A 12,819-nucleotide genomic window follows, 5' to 3' on the forward strand; every position below is an offset into this window, starting at 1 on the left:
CATATCTGACTTTAAGGAAAATATTTTCAATATTTCATTATTAAGTATAATGTGTGCTATTAGATTTTTATATTGCCCCTATCAGATTAAAGAAGTTCTTTTCCTAATTTGCTGTTTTTTTTTTAAATCAGGGATGAGTATTGAATTTCATTAAATGATTTTCTGCATTTATGGAGATTATTTTTCTCCCTTATTCTGTTAATGAATTACATCAATAGATATGTGAATATTAAAACAACCATGCATTCTGGAGGAAATCCAATTTTATTATGTTGTATTTTCCTCTTTGTCTATATCTGAACTTAGTTTGCAAATATATATATATATATGTATATATATGTATATATATATATATATATATATATATATTAGGACTTTTACAAATATGTATCTTGTAATATCATTGTCAGGTTTGATATGCTGACTTTGTAAAAGGAGTTAGGAAGTACTCTTTCTTCTTTCCTATTCTTGGAAGAGATCTTTAAACCCAGAAAGCTTTATAACTCTTGGTTCCCACTCCACCCATGTTACCTTCTACTCTGTCTTCTTTTTCAGTCAGTTGCCCATGACCAAAACCTTGGAGTCTTTCCATTTATCTTAGTTCTATTTTCAAAACATATCCTGAATTCAATTCACCACCTTCACTGCTACCACTGATTTCAGGCTATTATTTCATACCTGGATTAACCTCAATGGACTTACAACTGGTTCCCTATTTCTCCTGTCTCTCTTCCCCATAATCTATTGTACACACAGCATAGTGGTCATTTAAACATGTATATGATCTCATCACTCTCTCGCTCAAAATTTCAAATGGCTTTTATTATACTTAGAGTAAAATCCAAACTTCTTACCATGTGACATTAGTCAAGATGAGCTTATTATGACTTCATAGCACAAATGTTTATTTCTCTCTTAAAGTCTACTGCCAGTCTGCATGACTCATGAGGGCAACCGTCTTCATGTTGCAACTCAGTGATTCAATCTACTCTGACCATCTGGCTCTGTCACTTGAAGAAAGAAACAGCTCGACATTCCTGTGCCAGCTTTTTGATGCTTTGGCCCAGAAAGGATACAAATCACTTCTGCCCCTAGTCCATTGACTAGCGGTAATCTCATGGACCCACTTAATAATCCACTTTGTGCTTTGGTTAAAGGGATTGGGAAATGTGGGGAAGCAAAAGCATGTTTGGTGAATCCTATTCTTCTGGAAACTTATAAGCCACAATGCCCTACCTGCCTGTCCTTCAACTGTATTTTATTCTGATCTCATTCTTATTTATCATGTTTCAACCACACTATTCTTTTTGATATCTGTCAGGCATACCTAGCTTCTTTCTATATTAGGGCCTTTACACTTGCTGACTTCTGGCCATTCAGTTCTCAGCTCCAATGTCACCATCCCAGCTAAGATACCCACTCACCTTACCATCATCTTCTGTCCCTTTTCCCTGCTTGGACTTTCTTCAGAGTCTTTTCTCTTTCCTCTCCTTTTAGGATTCCAATTACATGCTTGATAGAACTGTACATTGTGTCCCATATAGCTCTTACATCCTTTTCTCATTTTTTTTCCCTGAAATTACACTGTTTATTTCCTTTCTTGTTTGATTTCTGTCTCTTCCCTATATATTTCACAATATATTTCTCCCTTGTCAATTCTGAGAAATTCAGTAGCTCTTTTGTCAACCCTTGAGGGCGGTTGTGGAGAATAAATAAAGCAATAAACAAACAGCAACAAAGTGTGTACACGCTAAGTTGAGACTCAGCATTACCTGGATGAGGTGCCACCCCTCGAGCTAGAGGTCTCCCTAAGCAGGGCTCCTGTTACACACATGCAGTACATAACAGAGGTTCTGTACAATGGGAACTTCATTTAATGTGTGTGCGTTTGTTTTTAAAAGGATCAGACCTTCTACATCATAGAAGTTGTGTGGGAAAAGATATCTGGATTCTTACAAGGTTTTTTTTTTTTTTTAGATATATTTGTAGATTTTTAGAATCAACCACAATGGTATCTTTATGTATTTGAAATATAGCATTACATATTAGGTACAAAGCATTTTATTTACTCAGTCTATGGAAAATTCTTGACATGACGTGGATTTGTGAACCTTCTGCAGTAACCCCACACTAGAGATCCACACATGTGAAAAGAAAATCTTGGGTTTATATCAAAATTTTAGCAATAAAGCCTGGCAAATAGTTAGATTTGCTCTCAGGAGACAACAATAAATATTCTTTTATCTCATGAATACTTATTAAATATTCACTTGCTGTCAAACATTATGCTGGACATCACAGGCTTTAATAAGTGAATCATTCATGGTATCTGCCCTGAAGGAACTTGAGCTCTAGCAAAGGAGAGATATGAATCATAAGCACCCTGCCCCTCTCCCCACCAAGGCCTTGCTAAGTCAAGCTCCTTGGGCCTGGCTCCTCTGAGGATTAATTAATTAACTCTCCTCTGAGAGTCCTCAGTCCATGTGTAAATAGGTTTCTTGTGAACCATAAATAAATATACGTCAGATCCCTGACGTATATACAAATAAGCACTGTGTCAGTCCACTGTGGAAAGCATTACAAGAGTGGTTTAAACCACTATATGACCTACAGAACTCCAGCAGAAGAGATCACTTCCTATTTCTGGTATTCGGAGGGTTCATGGAGAAACTGAGCTGTGCCTTCAAAGACAGAGTTAGGCAAGGCAGAAGCAATCCAGGAAAAAGAAATATGTGACTCAAAGACCCTACGCTGGAAGGTACAAGAAAAGCATGGCTGGAGGAGAACCAATGGCTCTTAGTGACTAACTGTGGAACCTAAATAAGCTCTCATCAAAAGGCGATGGAAAGTGAGCAGGAAAATGGTGCACTCAGAGCAGTGCTGAGGGAGACTGCATTCAGTGCATACCACAGAGTCTGGCAGAGTTTAGTTGTTTCATAAATGTTCACATTCTGAGAGACCTGAGAGAACAAAGCCAGGAGAACAGTGTCAGCCATTGAAACAGTCAGAGGGATTGTGAGGTACCAAGGGCCAGAATATATGATGGTGATGGGAACAGAGAGGCAGACACCTGAGAGATAGCCTGGGGGGAATTGCTTGGGAGAGGAGGCAAATCCATCTTAGAGGTTCTCCATCTTCTTCCGCATATATTCCTGACACCCTGGTTTCCTGTAGACTCCCCCACAAGTCTCGATGACGGAAAAAATGTGAGCAATGCTCTCAGTGGTTTCACTTCTAATTGTCATGGAATTCATACGTTGACACATGTCTCCCACTCAGAAATTTCCCTAGAGATCATGGGATTTTATTTCACTTTTGATTCTCTTCTCTGACGTGATCCTTACCAAGAGCCCTCTTCTGCATAGCACATGATTGCCAACTGCCGATTGCCAACTGACGGTTGCTCAATGGCCTGGAATTGCCCTCTATACCCCCAACCCTCTGCTCTGAGTCCTAGTCATCCCTCAAGACTAGTACAAATGTCCCCTCCCCTCCCACACTGTCCCTGACATCTACCCCACCTCTGTCAGCATTAATCTGTCCCCTCCAGGACTCTCAGAGTCCTCTTGGACCACCACCCTCAGCTCTCACCTCCCCCCAGACTTTCTCTCCAGGTGCTTGAGGGCTGGGCAGATTCTTATTGCCATAGTCCCAGCACCCCACATGGTGTCATGTGCCTGGCATTTAGTTGGTAATTGTTAGATCTTTGTTAAACTTAGCTGTCTAACATTTCAACATGGCCTAGATTAGGATTTTAGAAACTTCTAGTTCCACTTTCCAGTGTTCTTTTGCTTCTGCCTCCTGTTGAAGTTAGAACACTTTGTCTTTGACTCATGCGTGACTCAGGAAGGAGGTCCTTTCTTCTGGTTTCTCCAGGCCCTGCTGAGGAGCTCAGGCCTGCTGTCCCCATCTCCTGTCTGTGGACAGCTCAGACTTCTTGCCTGTTCCTCTCTGAAGTGTGGGAGATGAAAATGTGGGTCGCTCCTAATTTCTCCAATGTGATTTCTTCTCTTTTCCCTGAATTTTGTTTCTTGTAATCTGATTCCTCATCATTCACCACATGTCTTCTATTTCTCTTGTCTTTTGCAACCTCCAGTAGCTCTCAAATTATTTTAACACCTGTCATTTATTCATCACAAACATAAATACACATATTTTTAAAACCCTCCTATTTACACTGTAATACTTCATCTGACCTAGTAAAATCTACTTTAATGCAACATGGCCAGACACCTTGCCATTGCTGGCAAATTTTTATTAAATTAAGTTTAAAAAACAAGGATATGGGGATAACATAAGTAGACATTGGGTTAGGATGCCTTATGAACATAGTGTAGGGTTAAGAAAACAGAGCTCTGGAGTTGACCACTTGGATTCGAATTTTAGCACTGCCACATTCATGGTCTAGTTACATAACTGCTCTGTACCTCAGCTTGCTCATATGTAAAATGGCAATAACAAAAGAAGAACCTATCTCATGTTGCTGTGAGAATTTAATGAAACATAAAACCATGCCTGTCACACAGTAAGCATTCAATACATTGTAGTTATTATTAAGAGGATTGCCATCAGAATAGTGCCTGGACATAGCAGGCTTACACTAAAGGTTTGCTGAATGAGTGAATGAATGAATGAATGAATGAGTGAACATTCTGGTTTTGTGATAGCTTGTCTTTAGTTTTACCATTTCCCCGTGCTCTCCATAGAAGAAGTATAGCAAAGGGCAGCTTCTGAAGTGAACCATGGGTTGAGAGTGAAAAAGGAATGATCTTGACTTTGGGGTGGACTGAGTTTCAAGTCCAAACCAGCAGGGCTGGGTGAGCACTTGGAGTTGTGAAGTTGCAGGGGCTGGTAACTGCAGGAGAGAAGGGGCATTTTCACTTGAGTCAGTCTGACCCCAAGAAGAGGGGTGTTCACATATTGGGCTCTCCTTCCCTGGATATTTGCCTAGATCTCTTTCCACTTCTCCACCCTCCAGTTCTGTCCAAACTAAGAATCTGTCTATACTGGTATGGGCCTGGGTAAATGTTAAAGACCCAGAGCTTCAGGGTAGCAGCAGGAATTTACTTCCAGATAAACACTGCCCCTTGATAGTCTTCAAAAGCTATTAAAGCTCACATTTGCATTTATTGAAGAGTCACTTAGAGTTATTAAAACCCAATAGAAGTGCAGTCTGGTTTGGAAGTGCAGTAAAAATGGGAGAGTGGCTGTGTTTTTTCTCCAGTGGCTGTTTGACTTCAGGCAATTCCCTTAATCTTTCTGGGCTCTTCTTTCTTCCTCTGACACTCTGTGGCTTGATGACTAATAAACAAGGGTTGCTTAAGGAACCCAACAATAATAATGATAATAGATCAACCTCAGAGGATCTAAGAATTTCTTTTGGAAAAGAATAAGAGAAATCAAGGAAGAAAGATAAGGATTGAGGCATAGAAGTTCCTGAATTCTAGGTTAAGAAGTTAAGAAGCTCTTATTCTAAGGCCTTTGGGAAAATCCAGTGAAAAATTGGCAGCAGGAGAATGATAAGTTTAAAGACTTTGTAGGAGTTATCTGGCACAGGTAAATAGAGGGACTAGAGGGGAAAGAAGCTGGAGGAAGATACCAGTTCAGAGACTGGTGCCAAATCCAACGCCTTACCCCACGTCTGAGAAAACAGAAAGGAAGGGACAGATACCAGACACATTTTGAAGAAATTGAGAGACATAGTGTCTAAGTGTAAATCAGGTATTGGGAGGGAGGAAGAGGGGGTAATTACTTTTTTCTTTTTGAGCATTATAATGTCTTGAGCCAAAGATAACTCAGGCTTCAAGCCTGATGTTGCATGCCAGTGTGGTGGCTATTGTCATTGAGGAGAGAGAAACAACTTTGGGGGAGATGTTGATTTTATTTTGGATAGTTTGAATTTGGGCTATTGTCAGGACACTGAATGGCCCCCATAAAGCAAATAGTTAATGTTTCATAAGTGAGTGAATACTGAGGATAGGGAGGATTTTAGGGCCTGGGACATAGAAGAACTCAGGCACAGGGATGGCCACATCACCTCCAGGCTCCTCTCTTAGGAGAAGAAGCCAACCTCCTCTGGGGTAAATGTGGGCTGTGATGGTCACCCCAAGGCCTGAGCATGCCGAAGAGTGAGGTCAGAGGTGTGTTTAAGGCTGGGGGGCAGCAGTGTATGTCTCTCTGAGAAGAGAGACTACTGAACAAGGAGATCAAGGGCTGGGTGAGCTTTCAGCAATATGAGAAGATTTATGTTTCAGTATGATTCCTTTATACACCCACAGCTTCCTCCTGGAGATATTTTTTTTTAAAGACTTTATTTTTAAGTAATCTTTATACCCAAAGTGGGTCTTGAACTTACAACCTCAAGATCAAGAGTCATATCCTCTACCAATTGAGCCAGCCAAGAGCCCTGCATGGATACTGACTGAAATGACATACTGAAGGCCAGTCTTCCTGGAAGAGATAGAACTGGAAGTTCTATCTGAATGGCTGGTAGAGCCTGAAGGGGATGGTGGGGGCAGCAGGCACAAAGGCTTGGAAGTGACATAGTCCACAGTATGCTTTAGGGGGATACTGGCTTCAGCACAAGGGGGACACGGCAGGTAACTTCAGTTAGGCAGAGTGGGGCCAGACTGAGGATGTTGCAAGTGCTAAAATCCAACTTGAGGAGGCCAGCCCGTATCACACAGTGGACAGAGCCCAGGTTCTAGAGGCACATGGCTTAGTGTGAATCCTGATTTCACCCATTGCCAGCTGTATGACCATGGACAAGTTGCTTAATTCCCTCTCCCTCCATGTTCTCTGATATAAAATGAGGTAGTACATGGAACTGCTGGGAGGATTAATAAGAGAATTTATATAAAGGGATTAGAACACTACCTGACACGTATTAAATGCTCAGAAAGTTTTAGTTTTTCACTTTCTCTTTCATAACTTTCTGTATTGACTGAAATTTTTTTAAAGAGTTGAGTTTTATAGTCATAAATAAATAAGAGTTTAATTTTTTTTAGAGGTCTTTATAGCTCATCCCTTCTAATGATTTCACTGCTCAGAGACTATGGTGTCTGAATGAATGCCATTTTTCAAAAGTAATGAAATCTCAGGCCCCTAAAGTTCTGAAGGAAAATGTCATTCCACTTTCACACATGGGTATGGATTGGCCAACTTGGAGCCAGTTGAACACCACATGGTAACTCCAGAGGAGAAATTTGGGGGTTTGAGTAACTTATCTTAGGAAGACAAATGCTTGAATAAGTAATTGCAAGAAACCAGTTTCTTTGAACCACTGTCAGAGCATATGTGAACTGGTATGCCATGTTTAGAAAGTAATCCAGCATTAGTAATCTTTTGATATATCTGTTGACCTAGCAATTCTTACTGCAAAAATTTATCATACAGAAATGCAGGAGTCACAATATGAGATAGATGCACACAAATATTTATTGCAGCATCATTTGTAGTTGAAACAACCTCAATCCATCACAAAGAAAAAAGCTGACAAAATTTTGGCATATCCAGACTGTGGAACATTACACATCCAGTGAGTAGATTAGACCTGTGTCTAATTGGAGGGATAGTCATGACATATTGTTAAGTGACTACAAAAATTGCAGAGTGATAGGTGTACTACGATTTCATTTTTGTTAAAAAAACAACTTTGTGTGTATATATTTGTATTTACACGGAGAAATGGGTAGAAGGACATACATACGGCTATTAACATGGATTACCTCAGGGCCATGGTAGTCTATATATCTACAGTTTGACTTGTTAAAATGAACATTTATTGATTCTGTAGTTTGAAAAATATATATATAATAATGTATGGGAGGTTTTTTGTTTGGTTTGGTTTGGAAATTAATCTGAAGACCAAGATTGAGAAGCGATCACCCAACTGCTTTAAGTGAATTCTGGTACCCAGACCCTGAGTTACAATCTTGCCTTAGAAATACCTTGTAGGGGGGCGCCTGGGTGGCGCAGTCGGTTAAGCGTCCGACTTCAGCCAGGTCACAATCTCGCGGTCCATGAGTTCGAGCCCCGCGTCAGGCTCTGGGCTGATGGCTCAGAGCCTGGAGCCTGTTTCCGATTCTGTGTCTCCCTCTCTCTCTGCCCCTCCCCCGTTCATGCTCTGTCTCTCTCTGTCCCAAAAATAAATAAACGTTGAAAAAAAAAATTAAAAAAAAAGAAATACCTTGTAGGGTAACTGAGGTCTTTGGTGATCACTGAATAATCCCAAAGAAAAGAAGTTAGAAGATGGTAGATACATTTGCCCCAGTAGCCAAAAAGAAGTAAAGCAGAAATTCCTGAAAGTAGAGACTAGGAAGTTTGGTGTGTTCTCAGCAAAGTCCAGGGACAAATCACTAAAAACATTGCTTGTATATATTTACGAAATTAAGTAGAAATTATCAGGAGCTCTTGGGAATGAAGTCATGCTAAAACGCAATCATATTATCTCTCTTTTCTCTCTCTCAGATCAGGGGATCATTATAAAGTATTGAAACTTTTCTCATAATATATAAGTAGTCAAGATAAACATGAATTAGAAATCTATGCAAATGTTCAGACCCAGAGTATTGATTAATCTTAAGGGAGCTTCTAGAAGTAGGGCTTTGCCCTTCACTTTCTCCTCTCAAGTTCTTGGATACAGATATAAAAAGAAATCTATTTAAAAATGACATACACAGAGGGGCCTGGGTGGCGCAGTCGGTTAAGCGTCTGACTTCAGCCAGGTCACGATCTCGCGGTCCGTGAGTTCGAGCCCCGCATCAGGCTCTGGGCTGATGGCTCAGAGCCTGGAGCCTGTTTCCGTTTCTGTGTCTCCCTCTCTCTCTGCCCCTCCCCCGTTCATGCTCTGTCTCTCTGTCCCAAAAATAAATAAACGTTGAAAAAAAAAAATGACATACACATTGGGACACCTGGGTGGCTCAGTCGGTTAAGCATCCGACTTCAGCTCAGGTCATGATCTCATGGTTTGTGGGTTTGAGCCCCACATCGGGCTCCATGCTGACAGCTCAGAGCCTGGAGCCTGCTTCGGATTCTGTGTCTCCCTTTCTCTCTTCTCTTTCCCCTACTCATGCTCTGTCTCTCTCTCTCAAAAATAAATAAACATTAAAAAAAATAAAAATAAAAATGACATATATATGTGTGTATATATATATAGATATATAGATATATAATAAATATATAAAAATTACATAAAGCTTGGAGGGAAAGCTAAATGTTCCTAAGGATAAAATCGGGATATAAGTAATTCCTGACAAGTTGAAAGATTACAACACTAACATGTAAAGGAATTGGGTTATATGGAAAGTTCATTCAGGTTAAAAAAATCAATTCCACGAGAAAGAAAGAAAGCAGAATCAGTAAGAATAATAGACTCTAAAAATTGAAGAGTTGAGGGGCGCCTGGGTGGCTCAGTCAGTTAAGCATCTGACTTTGGCTCAGGTCATGATCTCACGGTTTGTGAATTCGATCCCCACATCGGGCTCTCTGCTGTCAGCATGAAGCCTGGAGCCTGCTTTGGATCTTCTGTTCCCCTCTCTCTCTGCCCTTCCCCCATTGGTTCTCTCTCTCTCTCTCTCTCTCTCTCTCTCTCAGAATAAATAAATAAACTTAAAAAAAGTTGAAGAGTTGCAGTTGAACCCTAAAGTGACTCTTGGGCTGAATTAATGGAGGATTATAATGAGGAACATGTAAAACTGTATACTTGGTGTGTTCTGTGGGAGGAAGATTGAAAACATTGAGCCCAGTCCTGGGATTATGGCACAAACTGAACATAGTCAGGGTATCACGACCAGAGGGAGGAAGGGTCTGGAAACCATGTTTGCAGTGCCACTTAAGGGAAGGGGTGTATTATCAAAGGGAATTACTTCTGTAATTGTCTCTGCTCATGGAAAGATCTCAAAAGAGGTTGTGAGCAGCAGGGGGTGTGGAAGGGAGACGATGCTCTTGCCTTGCCATCAGGCAGATTTTCTTGTTACCTCTCTCTTTTTTCAAATCTCACACATGTCCCACCTACTTAAAGCCAGGTTTCCCAAAGTGTGGGCCACTGGGCAGGATGGTTTAAGGTAGCACATAGACCCAGCATTAAATAACATTAAGTCTCCTGGTGAGATTGCTGTTTATGTTTTCATTTTCTTTCAAGTCACTGATTACATAAAGAAGAAAGTCTCTGGTGTTAATAAGGTTTTGTCATCTCATATTTACTAATCTTCCCTTTTTAATAAGGAAAGGACAGGCCTGAAGTGGAGAGCCTTCAGCAAGCCACAACATCTAGTTGGACTTTTAAACATTATTATGTTATCATTGTATTAATTTACAAGAAGGGAAACTGGCTTTTCTTTTTTCTTTTTTTAAGTTTTTTTCTTTTTTCTTTTTTCTTTATTTTGAGAGAGACAGAGACAGCATGAGTAGGGGAGTCAGGGAGAGAGAGGGAGAGAGAGGATCCCAAGCAGGCTGTGTACCATCAACATGGAGCCCAATACGGGGCTCAAACCCACAAAGCCATTAGATCATGACCTGAGCCAAAACCAAGAGTCAGAAGCTCAACCAACTGAGCCACCCAGGTGCCCCTGGAAAACTGGATTTTCATTTAGGGTAATGATCTAAAATTTCTGATGGGGAGGAAAATGAAATGTGAGAGAGTCTAATCGTGCTTTAAAGTAAGAAGCTATTAGCAAAGAAGCACAGGGGTGTACTCAAAGGCAAAACTGGAAGTATGAGGACAGGGAAAAGCAGGTCAGTGAAACACCAATCAGCATCACGTAACATCATTTTGATCATAGAAGCATAATTTACACACGCTTGGAAGCGATAAGCAGTGGGGAAAACCAAGGAAGAACTATGTGCTGAGCAGTGTCTCCCAGGATGGCAAATGTGTGACAAGGACATTAAGGTCAAGGAACAGTAGGCACAGCCCTAATATAGCTCCTGGGTAACACTGTCTCTAGCGAGGTCCTTGCCTGGAACCTGGGTGGAGTAAGGGAGGGAGTAAAGGAAAGAGGGGGTTTGGGTTTTGAAAAATAAAAATAAACCCCAAGCCTGCCCAATACTGGGGGGAGTTTCTGCACGCATGTTACGCTCCCACTGACTGTGGGGGACAGTGCAGAAAGTAAAGACCTACGTTAGTATTCACAATGCATCACCTGTCCTTTCATTGCATTTCTAGAGCCTAGACAAAGGCCCAAACCCTGACTTCTGGTCAGCTGGGTGACTTGGCCCAGACGGACCAATTGCAGGCTATTGCTTATATCATCTTCCTGCCTTTACTGTGGACAGTGAACCAGCAAGTCAGCAGTTTCTTTCAAAGCACATTTATTTGAACAGATCTTTGTACACACGTGTTCAGAGCATCATTATTCAAACAGCCAAAAGGTGGAGTAACACAAGTGTCCGTGGATGGCTGAAGTGGTAAACAAAATGTGACATACGTATACCATGGAATACTATTCATCCTTGAGAAGAAAGGAAATTCTGACACATGCTATTACATGGGGACTTTGAAAATGTCATGCGAAGTGAAATATGCCAGATACAAAAGGACACATATTGCGTAATTGTATGAGGTATTCTAGAAGAGTAGAAATCATAGTGACAGAAAGTAGAATAGTGGTTACCAGGGGCGGGGGCCGGGGGGCGATGGGGAATTGCTTAATGGGTTCAAAGCTTCTATTGGGGAAGATGAAAAAGTTCTGGAGATGGAAAGAGGTAATGGCTGTACAACACTATGAATGTACTTAATACTACTGGATCGTACACTTAAAAATGACTTAAAGGATTTTTTAAAGAAGCTAAAATGAGGGGCGCCTGGGTGGCTCAGTTGGTTGAGTGTCTGACTTTGGCTCAGGTCATGATCTTGTGAGTTCAAGCCCCTCGTTGGGCTCTGTGCTGACAGCTCGGAGCCTAGAGTCTGCTTTGGATTCTTTGTCTCCCTCTCTCTCTGCCCCTCCCCCACCTGTGCTCAATCTCTCTCTCAAAAATAAATAAACATTTAAAAAAAAGTGGTAAAACGATTAAGTTGGAAGATTCCAGGGAGTACCTGCTTGTGGAGAAAGTGTGATGGTGTGTGCCATATCTCTCTGGGGTTCCTCACCCACACCCCAGGCATTCTCCACCCTTCTCTGTCCTGCTTTATGCCCTGGGTCACATCAACATGCTTCTTGCCTTCTGGCTTCTGCTTGGAGTCATTCATTGGGGAGCACTAGCAGGAGATGAGGGCAGAAAGAAGAGTGAGATTGGAGAATCTATTTCCTCAGTTCCCTCCCTACAGGATTGCTGTCCGGGTGACCATGTCCCTTGACTGAAGGTCTGGCAGCCCCTGTCAGTCTTGGGATTCCAGTGCTCTCTCCTCTTGCCTCTTCAGACCTAGGGCAGGATGAGCTAACTCAGCCCCTAGCCCGAGGGAACAGCACCATCCCTTCTGGTTTTCCCACTTCCTACTAAGACCTTTGTAAATAGTCCTTTTATTAAATTCTCCTCAAAGTACCCTGTTAGAGCAAATCATCTGTTTCTTGCTGGACTATGGCTGTATACAAGGTAACTTACAACAAAGTTCGGGAAACACTGACCCAAAGAAAATTCATCTATATTCCCCAAAGATCTCTCTGATTCCCTAAACCTTCCAGATATCAAGAGAAGGCAATGGTAAGGAATGGTGAATGGTGCCATCTTTTTCCCAGCCCTCCATCCCCTCTCCTGTTCCAAGCACTTCTTCTCAATTGCTATTTTAATACAGAGAATTCAGCGCCTATTGTTTTCTCCATCCTATAGAAAATCACATTTCTATACATCACAGAATTCCATTCCAATAAAACAATGAAATCA

At 41.3% G+C, this 12,819-nt stretch overlaps 1 long non-coding RNA gene across 1 annotated transcript; it reads right to left on the bottom strand.

Annotated features, from left to right (window-relative positions):
• Positions 1-1,923: 1,923 nt before the first annotated feature.
• Positions 1,924-9,099, bottom strand: LOC147577432 (uncharacterized). Its single transcript, XR_015240288.1, has 3 exons — positions 8,911-9,099; positions 8,189-8,687; positions 1,924-7,949 (listed from the first exon to the last, which is right to left on the bottom strand). It is a non-coding gene; the product is annotated as an uncharacterized LOC147577432 (long non-coding RNA).
• Between the last annotated feature and the right edge of the window lie 3,720 nt (positions 9,100-12,819).

This window comes from Puma concolor, chromosome C2, assembly GCF_028749965.1.
Source record: "Puma concolor isolate L17-30 chromosome C2, mPumCon1.1.hap2, whole genome shotgun sequence".
NCBI classification, from domain to species: Eukaryota; Metazoa; Chordata; class Mammalia; order Carnivora; family Felidae; genus Puma; species Puma concolor.